An 11,466-nucleotide genomic window follows, 5' to 3' on the forward strand; every position below is an offset into this window, starting at 1 on the left:
AATACCGTTATAATGCTGAAATACCTCCATGACTCCATTGTTTGAAACCATCCTTCATGCACTCCATCCATCCACTTGAAGCTTGAGCATACTTGTGAGCATATGTATCTTAATCAGGGATAAATCCTTTGTATCATGTGTTATACCATTAGGAGCCTACCATTCTTGGTTTGCTTCCTTTTGTGGTGATAACAATCGGTCCTATCATAAGTGTTTTCCATTTTTAGTATTAAGAATGCTTTTAATAAATTAGTTTTCAATTTGCAATACTAGAAAATAGGTGATACATTTTGGCATGCTTGGTGGGACCTCGCATTTGAGTCAATCTAATCAATTGTTGGATTTTTTGTGTTAAACTAACCAAACTAACTTTTTGTGCTTATGGGTTTTTGTAAGAAGTTTGTTGATATTGTTGCAGGTACGTAGGTTCCCTTTGGAAAATCGCACTCTTGGCCATCTAATCGTTTCCCATTTTCAGACACTTCAGAAAACCTATTGTTCATGATCTCGTGACCCTAAGAGCACAATACCACGATCGCGGAATTGTGGCTATTCATCGGCAGGAACGCAAACCCATGAGGGTGAGATTGTCGTTTACCTCAAACCTTCATCAACACGTGTCATAAAAATAGCCCCATCAATCTCGCTGACCAATCCTCCTACAGGAGCACGAGTTTTTACTAGCGGGATCACTGTAAAAACCTGTGGGAAGATTTGTCCAAAATAGTCAAGCCTAGAAAACCAGTTTATTCTCTCACCTTCAAACCTGTAGGCCAATTTGTCCGCGAGAATGCTCCCTCAAAAATCCACAGGATCACTCTATAACTTTTAACCCGCGGCCCATGTTCCTTCATTTTTTCACCAGTCTCTGTACCGCAATCTTGCTGCCTCTTAGCTGCATTCCCGCGATCGTGGGATCGCTATCCTAAACCTATGAGATCGCTGTCCTAAACCCGTGGGATTGTTGTTTACCTCGCGAGATTGCTGTTTTGTTTTCCAAAAAAGAAAAAGAAAAAAAGAGTATAAATCAAAATTTGACTTTTAGTGGTTCTGTAGGATATGAACTATTCTGAGTTGATTTATGCATATCAAAAATAACTAAAAAAGTTAAAATAATTTTTTGCACAATTAAATATTCATTTTATGGATTTTTTTTTCTATGACTAATCAATTGATTTTTTTTCAACATTGCAGCTTGGAGCATCTAGCCACACCTAACCATGTTGTTAGTCAATTTTTCTTAAGAATGAATTTGAATGCTTAAAAACTTGTCTTTGAATGCATATCGCACTTAATTTGATCAATCAAACAAACTCTTGAATGACTAAGATCAATGAACCATTGTTATGATTAACACCTTAGTTTGGGCATAAAACATTTTTACTCAATCTTGAATGCCTAAAAATCAATGAACATTGCAAATTAACACACTTAAAATTTGGGGCTTAAAAAGTATTCGTTCAATCTTGAATGCTCTAAAGGACAAACATTCTTATCATTTTCAAAGCTTTCACGCACGATTTTCTTATGTTGATGACACTCGAATTTACTTATGTTGGCAAACTCTCAGTTCCCATTATGCTGATGACGTTGTCAAATTCGAATGAACATTGTATGCCATAATCACAAGTGTCTTCAATCATAGATTATAAAATCTAAATTATCAATTGGAAAAGAATGAGTGTCTTTTAAACCCAATATCACTTATGTGGTCTTGTTTTACACTTTTTAGGAGGCCTGCTTGGGGATTTCATCACCCCTTGGGATGACCTCAACTCTAGCATTTTGGCAGAGTATAAATATCAGGGGGTGAATCGAAAGACACCTCTCTTCGAAGCATAATCTTGTCACTCTTGGCTAAGCCCCAAAGAACTTTATACCTTTGGGAAGTGAAGGTGGAGATTTGGGTTATCATCTCCTCCCGACTGAGTGACATTATTTTCTTTCATCTACAGAATTGGGCCTCACGTACCTTGCGTATATCGAGGATACCCCTAGCCAATCTTGTATATCCTTGCAAACATCTTATAGGGCTATTGGTGTGTTTGAAATGCTTAAGTGTTCAACACCCTCCCCATGTTTCAAAAAAAAACAAATCATTTTGCTAAAGAGATCACTTGTCTGTCCTTTGAAAGGATTGTTAGTAAGTCCATTCGCAACAACCCAACCATTGGTCAATCATTCAATCCCAATGAAAGGCATAATTAGCGTAGTCACTACCTTATCCGAGATTCATCCAAGCTTCCAAGCTTTCCTCTAGTATCATCATTCCTAAGGTCTTCCATAAAATCTTCCTTTTTCTCTCCATGTCTTACTATTCAACATTCCATTCCTACCCAATTCTTCATCCAAATCCAAATCTAAGCTTACCAACTTATGATCCTAATCTGCATTTTTGTATTCATCCTTCATCCCCAAAACATCATGTCACTATCCTATTATGATGAGTTTGGTCATCCCACCTTTTCCCCCACTCCATCATATTCCAATGATGATGAAGATTTGGTTGACTATGACAAGTATATTGAAAGCCTTAGAGATATTGTTCCCAACACCCTCCACAATCCAAAAATTCTTCCAAACTACTCCATCCCTCCTCCGTGCATACCCACTAGTACTCCCTACCATACCTTTGACAAGGGAAATCCATTATTGTCCTCATCCTCATCTCCTTCCTATGTTATGCCTACATATTCCTCTTATACATCAGTCATATCTCCATCTTCCTCCACCTTCATATCCCGGTCTCCACCATTCCAGAACAATTCTAGTAGCTACATCCCTAGTCCAAACCCACCATCTCAATCTCTTCCAAACCACTTTCCAAATCTTCCAGTCATTCCTAATTATACAACACATCACCCCAATTCCCTTACTCCCCCTAGTCCGACACACACATCTCCAAGGAATTTTAAAAGGAAACCCAAAGAAAACCCATCTCCCACACCCATCATTCCTCTTACATCATCCTATCTCTATCATTACTATTTCATCCACCCCACTTATCAAACCCCTTCTGTCTCCTACCTTCCATCCATCAAATCCTTCCAAAACCCATCTACATCTCGTCCTCCTAACATTATCTAAATCCCATGTAATAAACCTAAGGAGTCCATCCCCCATCAAACCATCCCCATTGTAGAACCTCTCTCCATCCATCTACCTCACTTAATGAAACCATCCATACTTCCTATCATACCATCCACTCCCATCCATTCCTATCAAGATCTTGTCCAAAAGCATGCTGAAATATCCCCCGACACAAAAGAAGATCCCACCATCCCACTTATTCCCCTACATAATCCACTTTTACCATCCTCTCCATATCTGAATCCTACCATCTTACCTACTCCATCTCAAGATCCCTTTCCATCAACCCATCCCTATCAAGATCCTACCCATCCATCTCCTTTGTTTCATGATCATACATCTCCCATAATCCATGATGATAGATCCATAGAAGAAGAACTAACTATCATATCCAAAGCTTTGACTCCTTCAGCTAGTAATGGACTCACATCTTGTGTTCTAATTAATGAACATCATATTGAAGAAAAAAATAAACCTGTATCTCTAGATGTTGGTATTCCTTCTATCTCTGTATTATCCCAAGTCCTTCTGTCTTCACCCCAAAGTTACCATCCATCTTGTTCTACATCTATTTCGGGCCCTTATCCTACTACTTTCCAATCCTCCATTTTGGGTCCATATATCCCTTATCTAAATCCCCCACCCTCTCCATCCATTTTGGGTCCTTATATACCTAATATGAATCCTTTATCCCGTCCATCTATCTTGGGACCTACACCTTCCTCATTTCCATATGTTTTAGGCCCATATCCTTCATTCCCTCCATCCATTTTGGGCAATTATATACATCCATATCCTGTCTTCCAATCCATCATTCTATCCCCTCAAATCTGCAAGCTAGATCATCAAAGGCACTCATCCTTGAATCCCTTCCAACCTTCAACCTCTATCTTTCCATCCACAATCCCTCCATCTCCTCCATACTCTTGTTCCCATCCCATGGCTAATAGAAGCATATTGGATGCCAAAATAAAAAATCATAAATCCAAAAATCCACAACAATCCAAGTTTCGACATATCTCTTCTCAAATACATGTTCTCGAAGAGAAACATTTAATCAAAATCAAAGAAAAAATCAAAAACCCACAAAGGCCCAAGCTACAAAAGTCAAAAATCATGTGGATACCCAGGATGCTCATAAAAGAAATGCATCTCAAAGAAAAATCTCATTTGGCATCCATTCATGCTACTCAAAAAACCTCATCCCTTCATCCTCTATCCAAATCTCCATATATACATCCTTCACCCCCCCAATCCACTCTTAGTCCATATGCTTCTTATCCTAGATTTCCAATCCTCCATCTTCCAACTTTACTGGTAGTCCTTATATTTCTCTTCCTCTATTTTCTCCTTTACCTCGGTCAACACCATCTTTCCTACTACTTCATCACCTTTCAAATTGTGTGCCAATGATGATCTTTTAATTTACCCACAAGCCTTATGTCTTCTCATCCATTATCTATCAATCCCCACCCACCATTCCACTCATTCAATCCAATCTTTTTCCACCCATCCTACCAACATCTATGAGTAAAATTGCATCAAAAAAGTCAAAAATTAAAAATTAAAAATAAAAATAAAATCAAGCAAAGAAAAATAATCGTCCAATGGTGAAAACTTGGCAATTCAAGCACCTTAGACAAGTACCATGATGCAAACTTGGAAAAAAAGCATCATGCATAATCCCTTTATCCAAATGCCCTATACACTTGGGGGCACATTCCATCACCCACCATCCCCATCTCATCCCACCATACCAACCACATCTTATTTATTTCACCTGCCATCCTCCTTTGGATCTTGATGAAAATAAAGTCCACCACAAGATACATGCTTTTGGTCATCCCTTTGACATCCATTTTCCCTCAAAGTTTGTATCCACCTATTCTTTATCTATCCATTCTTTTGTCCATACCATCCCTCCATCAGCCTCATCCACCCATCCTCCTTACCCTCTACCTCATTCACCTTTTCTATCCTAGCTTCCATCTCTCTCCCTCCTCTTGTTTACCAATATTCCATCCTATCACACCCCTTATAAAAACTCCTCTTGAATAACATATTACAACTAGGGGCACAATTTTCCTTGGAGATCGTGTTGTGTCCATCTCCCCCCCCACTCTCACTCTATTTTTATCTTCTCATCCCCAACACCAATCATCCCCTTTTTATCTATCCTTGCACTTCTCAAACATCTATCCATCTTTTCCTCGCCTGGTACATCCCTTGTCATTGGTATCTAGCTCTAAGCTATCCCCATCTACCCAATGTCATCCATTCATATCCTAATGCTCCTATAAATCTACCATCAACTTCACCATCCCTTTGCAAATCTTTCAACTCATCCAAATCACCTTCTTACTCTTTCGCCCAACCTTGTTGCACTCCTTTGTCATACCCCAATCATCATCATTGGGATCCATCCTTCCCACCCATTGTCTTCAGGTATCTCATTCCCTTATCCATACCACCCTACTAACCATCAATCCATTTTATTCTACTATCTCCTCATCCTGAGCTTTTTACTCCCACTATCTTAAGCTTTTCACAAACTATCTTCTCATCTTGAGCTTTTCATCCCCTTTATCTCCTCATCCTGAGGTCTTCCACTATCTCTCATATTGTGCTTTTTATCTGTTGTCTCCCTATCCCTAACTTTTATCCACTATCACCTTCTCTTGAGCTTTTTATCCACTATCTTACCATCCCAAGCCTTTCATCCCCTTTATCTTCTCATCCCAAGCTTTGCCTCTATCTCCTCATCGCAATCTTTTTATTTGCTATCTTCTCATCTTTATCTTTCTTGTTTCTATCCTATCATGCTGAGCTTTTGTTTGATAATCCCTTGTAAATCCTTTGATATGTCAGTTATATATTCCTTGCACATTGGTCCTTAGCTTTGTCCCATTGTATATCTCTCATCTCTTCATGTCAGTTCATGCTTGATCACACATTGCAATTATCTTGGTTAGGTGCTTTAGCGAATCCTTATACGAGATCCCTTGTCATCAAAATGTTGTCCTAAAGAGTTTTGATTGCCCATCACATCCTAGTCCTCGATATTATCGATAGATCCTTGTACGATGCATCCTTCCTCTCGTCTGATCTTGGTTCATCAATATCCAGTCCTATCGAGCTCTTTGGCAAAAGGTTAACTTTTATATGGATTTATATTTTATTTCAATTTATTTTCTTTTCAGGATTTCAGGCTTGGTTCTTAAAGTATCTCTTCCATGCAATTTGGATTTTTCCCTCCTCAAGGTCGCCACAATCTTTTATATCATGGTGTGCTACAAATGGGGCAATTTAAGAGCCTGATTGGGTCTTTCATCTTTTCTAATTGGGTCTTTCATCTTTTCTTTTTTTTGCTTGTGCATTAGTTAGATATGAGCCTTGCATAGTCCAAACATGTGATCATTTGTGGTTACATGGTGCACTTGGGAAATATTGTTTGCCTGTGGGTTACCCAATATCGTTTCCACTATGATTCTTTTGAGATTCATGTGTGATATTGGGGCAATCCTTGTGTGTTTGTTTTGTGTTAGTCCTATGTAATATTGGTACAAGGCCTTGACGTTCTTAGTAACCTTGGCATATCCCCAATATTCGTATATCAAAATAAGTGCTCACCTACATGGTGGTGCTCCTCTTTGGAACACCCCCATGCTCAAGAATCCCATCCAATCTAACCATCCCATCCTATCCAAGACTCCCAAACATCCCATCCTATCCAAGCATCCCATCTGATCAATCCTACAATCATGATCCAGCCAATCTATCAATCCCATAGTATCCAATCCTGTTGCATCAATCATAATCATAAGCTCCTGCATCAATCATAATCATAGCTCCTGCATCAATCATAATCTTAGTCATCATCAATCATACTCCTAGAATCCTAATCTCCCCAACCCTACCATCTTCCAAACCACTTCCCTGGGTTCATTTTTGAACAACCAATCACCCTCCCCCCTCCCCCTCTAACCCATGTTCTTAACCCTTGGTTATCCTTGTGCACATAGTTTTCCTTTGGATCATTCTCCCATAGTGAGAGTATGAGCTTCCTTAAACCCCCTCTCTTAGCCACTCTCAGTCCTCTTGCTCGCCCTATATTCTTGTACTTTTTAAGAAGCCGTCGGGCCTCGCCTTCTCTCCCCACCACCTTATTGAGGGGGCATCATGCAGTCAATTCTCTCTTGTTCTACTCAAAACTGGGGCAACCATGTTGCTTTAGGCAGTCTTCTTCACATCGTTTATATTCAAACTTCTTTGAGATAGTGTTGTTTCAACACTATGTCAAAGAGGGGCAAAATGTAGACACCTAAATCTGATTACATGAATAGGTAATCGTATTTAGTCATCTCCTAGGACATTATTGATTAAATATTTACTATTTAATTAAATCGTCAGCTCCTGTTAATTAATTAATTTAATTAACTATAGTCCAATTGATAAAATCAAATGATCACCCAAAATCAATTTATCAATTAAATCCCTATTCCTCTATTAAATTAAATAAATCCTCGAATCTATTTAATTTAATCCAATATCCCCATTTTATTAAATAAATCATTTAATAAAATATCTAAAATCCTAAAAGCCTCCCTAAACCATATCCTAACCCCTAATCCAACCCATTCACCCATACTAACCTCACTTAGCCACCTAACTAACCCATCCCATCAAAGCTAAATCACTTACCCCCTAACCCCCCTACTAAGCTAATCCTAATCCCCCTCCTAAACAATTGCACAACTTTAAGCAAGGGTTAAGACTTGCTAACCCAAGCCAAAGTCAACAAACTCAACCACACCTCTTACATCCTCATCAATGACTCCTACACCTCTTACACCTCCCTTAATGACTCTTACATCCCTCTTAAATACTCAACCTCCTTCATTACTCCTTTGGCCAACCCTTATCCTATCCTCTCACACTCATCCTCCTTGTGACAAGTGTCACTCTCCTATTTGTGCTAAACCAACACAATCCATGTGCTCCCTCTTGAGGGCATCTTGACCCTCCCTCAACATCTCATCATCTTTGCATCCTGACCATCCATTCCTCTACCCCTTGGCCTATAAATCGAACCCTCTCCCTTCACTAAAATAATCCACCTTTCATGCAAAGTTATAATGCTATTTTGAGAGCTTAGAAACTATCAAAATACCATTATAATGCTGAAATGCCTCCATGACTCCATTGTTTGAAACCATCCTTCATGCACTCCATCCATTCACTTAAAGCTTGAGCATACTTGTGAGCATACATATCTAATTATCAGGGACAAACCCATTTCATCATGTGTTACACCATTAGGAGCCTACCATTCTTGGTTTGCTTCCTTTTGTGGTGATAACAAATGGTCCTATCATAAGTGTTTTCCATTTTTAGTATTAAGAATGCTTTTAATAAACTAGTTTTCAATTTCCAATACTAGAAAATAGGTGATACACTAGCTACCACCTACAAATAGATGGGCAGTCTGAGATTGTTAATAAATGGGTCGAAGGGTATTTACACAGTTATGTGTCAAGGCAGTATAGGACATGGGCGTGTTGGTTGCACTTAGGAGAGTATTGTTATAATACTACATATCATATGTCGATTGCTATGACTCCATTTCAAGCCCTCTATGGTTACGATGCTCTATCTTTTGTTGATATGGTGATTAGTGACAATAGGGTTCAACACAAATACTTTAGGTTACCATAAAATCCAAAATTTGTATAGTTTATGAATTGCCTCTAGGTAATCACTCCCTCTTACTTAGTAGGTCCCTACCAACATCCACTTTTTCCCTCTTGGTTTCTTACTCTCTTTGCTTCTTAGATAATCCATCCTTGTTTAATATTTTATGCAATATGCAATATGTCCTTCTTTGACAACAATTTCAAAAACACTAATCTTTGGCATAGGATTGGGTGTAGGAAAATGAGGACATCATGAGATCTCTCAGAGAGAATCTTTAGTAGGTGCATAATCAATAGAAGCTCTACACTGATCAACACAAGATTGAGAGGATATTTGAGGTGGACGATATGGTTGACCTATGACTGCAACCTTATCAATAGAGCACCCTTAATAGGGGTGGAGCTAAAAATCTCAAGCCTCATTTTTATGGACCATACAGGATTATCAGACATGTTGGAGAGGTTGCATATGAGATTGAGTTACCATTTGGTAGTAGGATTCATAATGTGTTCTACGTGTTGTGTCTGAAAAAGGCACTGGGACAAGATATTCTATCATCTCCAGATCTACCTCCCTTGGATGAGGAAGGTAAGCTAACATTGGTTCCTAAGGAGATCTTGGAAGAGAGGGAATGCTAGTTGAGAAGTAGGGTGACTCAAGATTATTTGATTCACTGGAGAGGTCTCCCTATAGAGAATGCCACTTGAAAGGGCGAGACTATTTTACAGCATCCAACTTTGCAGTTGCTTGTGGGCAAGCATCTCCGAGAGGGGAGGACTTTCATGTCCACTCTTTAGCTCTATATAGCAGTAACACAAGAGTTAGCCTATTATGGACTCTCATAGGCTAGCAATGGTGATCAGGGACTTAGTTATGGTTTTCAGCATCCAAATTTGGTATTACAGGGAGTAGTAGATCAATTGAGAGCAGTTCCTTGATTTTAGGAGGTAGTTCCTTAATTTTAGGAGGAGATTCCTACCTTTTAGGAGTTTGTGACATTTTCTAGAGTTGAGGTTTTATGAGATCACCCCATGGTCTCAATTTCAGGAGATCTAGGTGTGTTCCCTATTTTTTGAGAGTATCCCTAGATTTGAGGGTGAGACTGCCAGTTGGCCCAAGTTGTCCGACATTAGTCACAGGAAGGTAACAAACTCAATTTAATGTTTTGGAGGTGTTTGGGTTGTTCCTTGGCTACTTGGGAAATATTTTAATATATTTAAATATTCTCCTACGTTAGCATTTTAATAATTTAAATAAGGTTAAGTGTTTAGCCATTTTGGAGTAATAAGGAGTTTTCTGGCTCCATTTGGATCGATTTACCTATGTGTGATAGCTCGTTGGAAAGAGCTCAGTCTCTACTATTTTATTATCACTTACTAGGACCTATTTGATGCTTGGAGCTTTTTTTCATTAATAAAGTAATGATTTCTTTCTATTTGGATGCCTTTATTGGGGAAAATAATTTTATATTATAAAGTTCAAATGAATTCCACTTTAGGGATCTTTTAGGGTTCGAATTGCCTTAGAGAGGGGATATAAGGAGAAGACAACCTAAAGGTGAGCATCTTTATCTTCTTGTCAACCTATTTTGGACGTCATTGCTTTGGAAGAGCATTCCTCACCTAGGATGCAAACCCTAGTGCTAAGAGCAAATTTTTTGGGACGTAGCCCTCAACAAGATCAGATTCAAAGGTTCTTATGCATAAAGTTTAGTTAAGAAGAGGATCAATTTCTAGTATAGCAGTCACACTTTGTAGGTAGTGGATTTTTAGAGAAGGAGAGCACTTTGGTTCGGCTTGACATTTCCTTGTAGGAACTCATGTGAGGAATTTTGGGGTGTTTTATTTTAGCAGACTGGAGTTTTTTTATTGCAGTAGCTTGGGCTTTATCATTTGAACTTGTTTGCCTATAGCTAGTTCCCATCTTCAACTGGTGTCAACCTTGTTTGAAGTACATCTATATTGAGACTACTCTAAAATAAATCAGACTCCACTGGTATGGTTCTGAAATCATTTCCAGATTAGTATGTATTGTTGCATATGATCTCTATCACTTCTATTTTATCAGTTACTATTATTTATTCATTGCAATACCTATATTCTGAAAAATACAAAAAGAAACAACATTCTTTTTCAACTTCTTTCTAACTCTATAAGATTGAAAAAATCTATATTAAAATATAATTTATATAATTAAAAATTATAACAACAATAAAGAAAAAATCCATTTGGGATATTTCATGCTCGTATTATCACCACCGCCAAAAATGATATCATCCATGAATACCTCTGTAATCAACAACTCAACTCCAGTTTCTTTCTTCAAGTAAATGTTGTTTTTGTCATTGGTTCTCACAAACCCATTTTTTTATCAAGTATGGGTGCAATCTCTCATACCATGCTCATGGTGTCTGTTTGAGTCCATACAAAGCTTTCTTCAATTTTCATACCTTGTCCTTACCAACTTCAAATACAAACCCTTCTAGTTGTTCAATGTATACTTCTTCTTCAAGGATTCCATTAAGAAATGCAAACTTCACATCCATTTGATGTACTCTAAATATTTTTTATTCTACAAAGGCTAGGAATATCCCGACTCCTTCTAGTCTAGCCACAAATGTAAAGGTTTTTCGTTAGTCTATTCCGTCTTCTTGAGCGTAACCTTTGCAAACAATTATGGCCT

Source organism: Cupressus sempervirens, chromosome 7, assembly GCF_028749045.1.
Source record: "Cupressus sempervirens isolate cs-2001-9-10 chromosome 7, ASM2874904v1, whole genome shotgun sequence".
NCBI classification, from domain to species: Eukaryota; Viridiplantae; Streptophyta; class Pinopsida; order Cupressales; family Cupressaceae; genus Cupressus; species Cupressus sempervirens.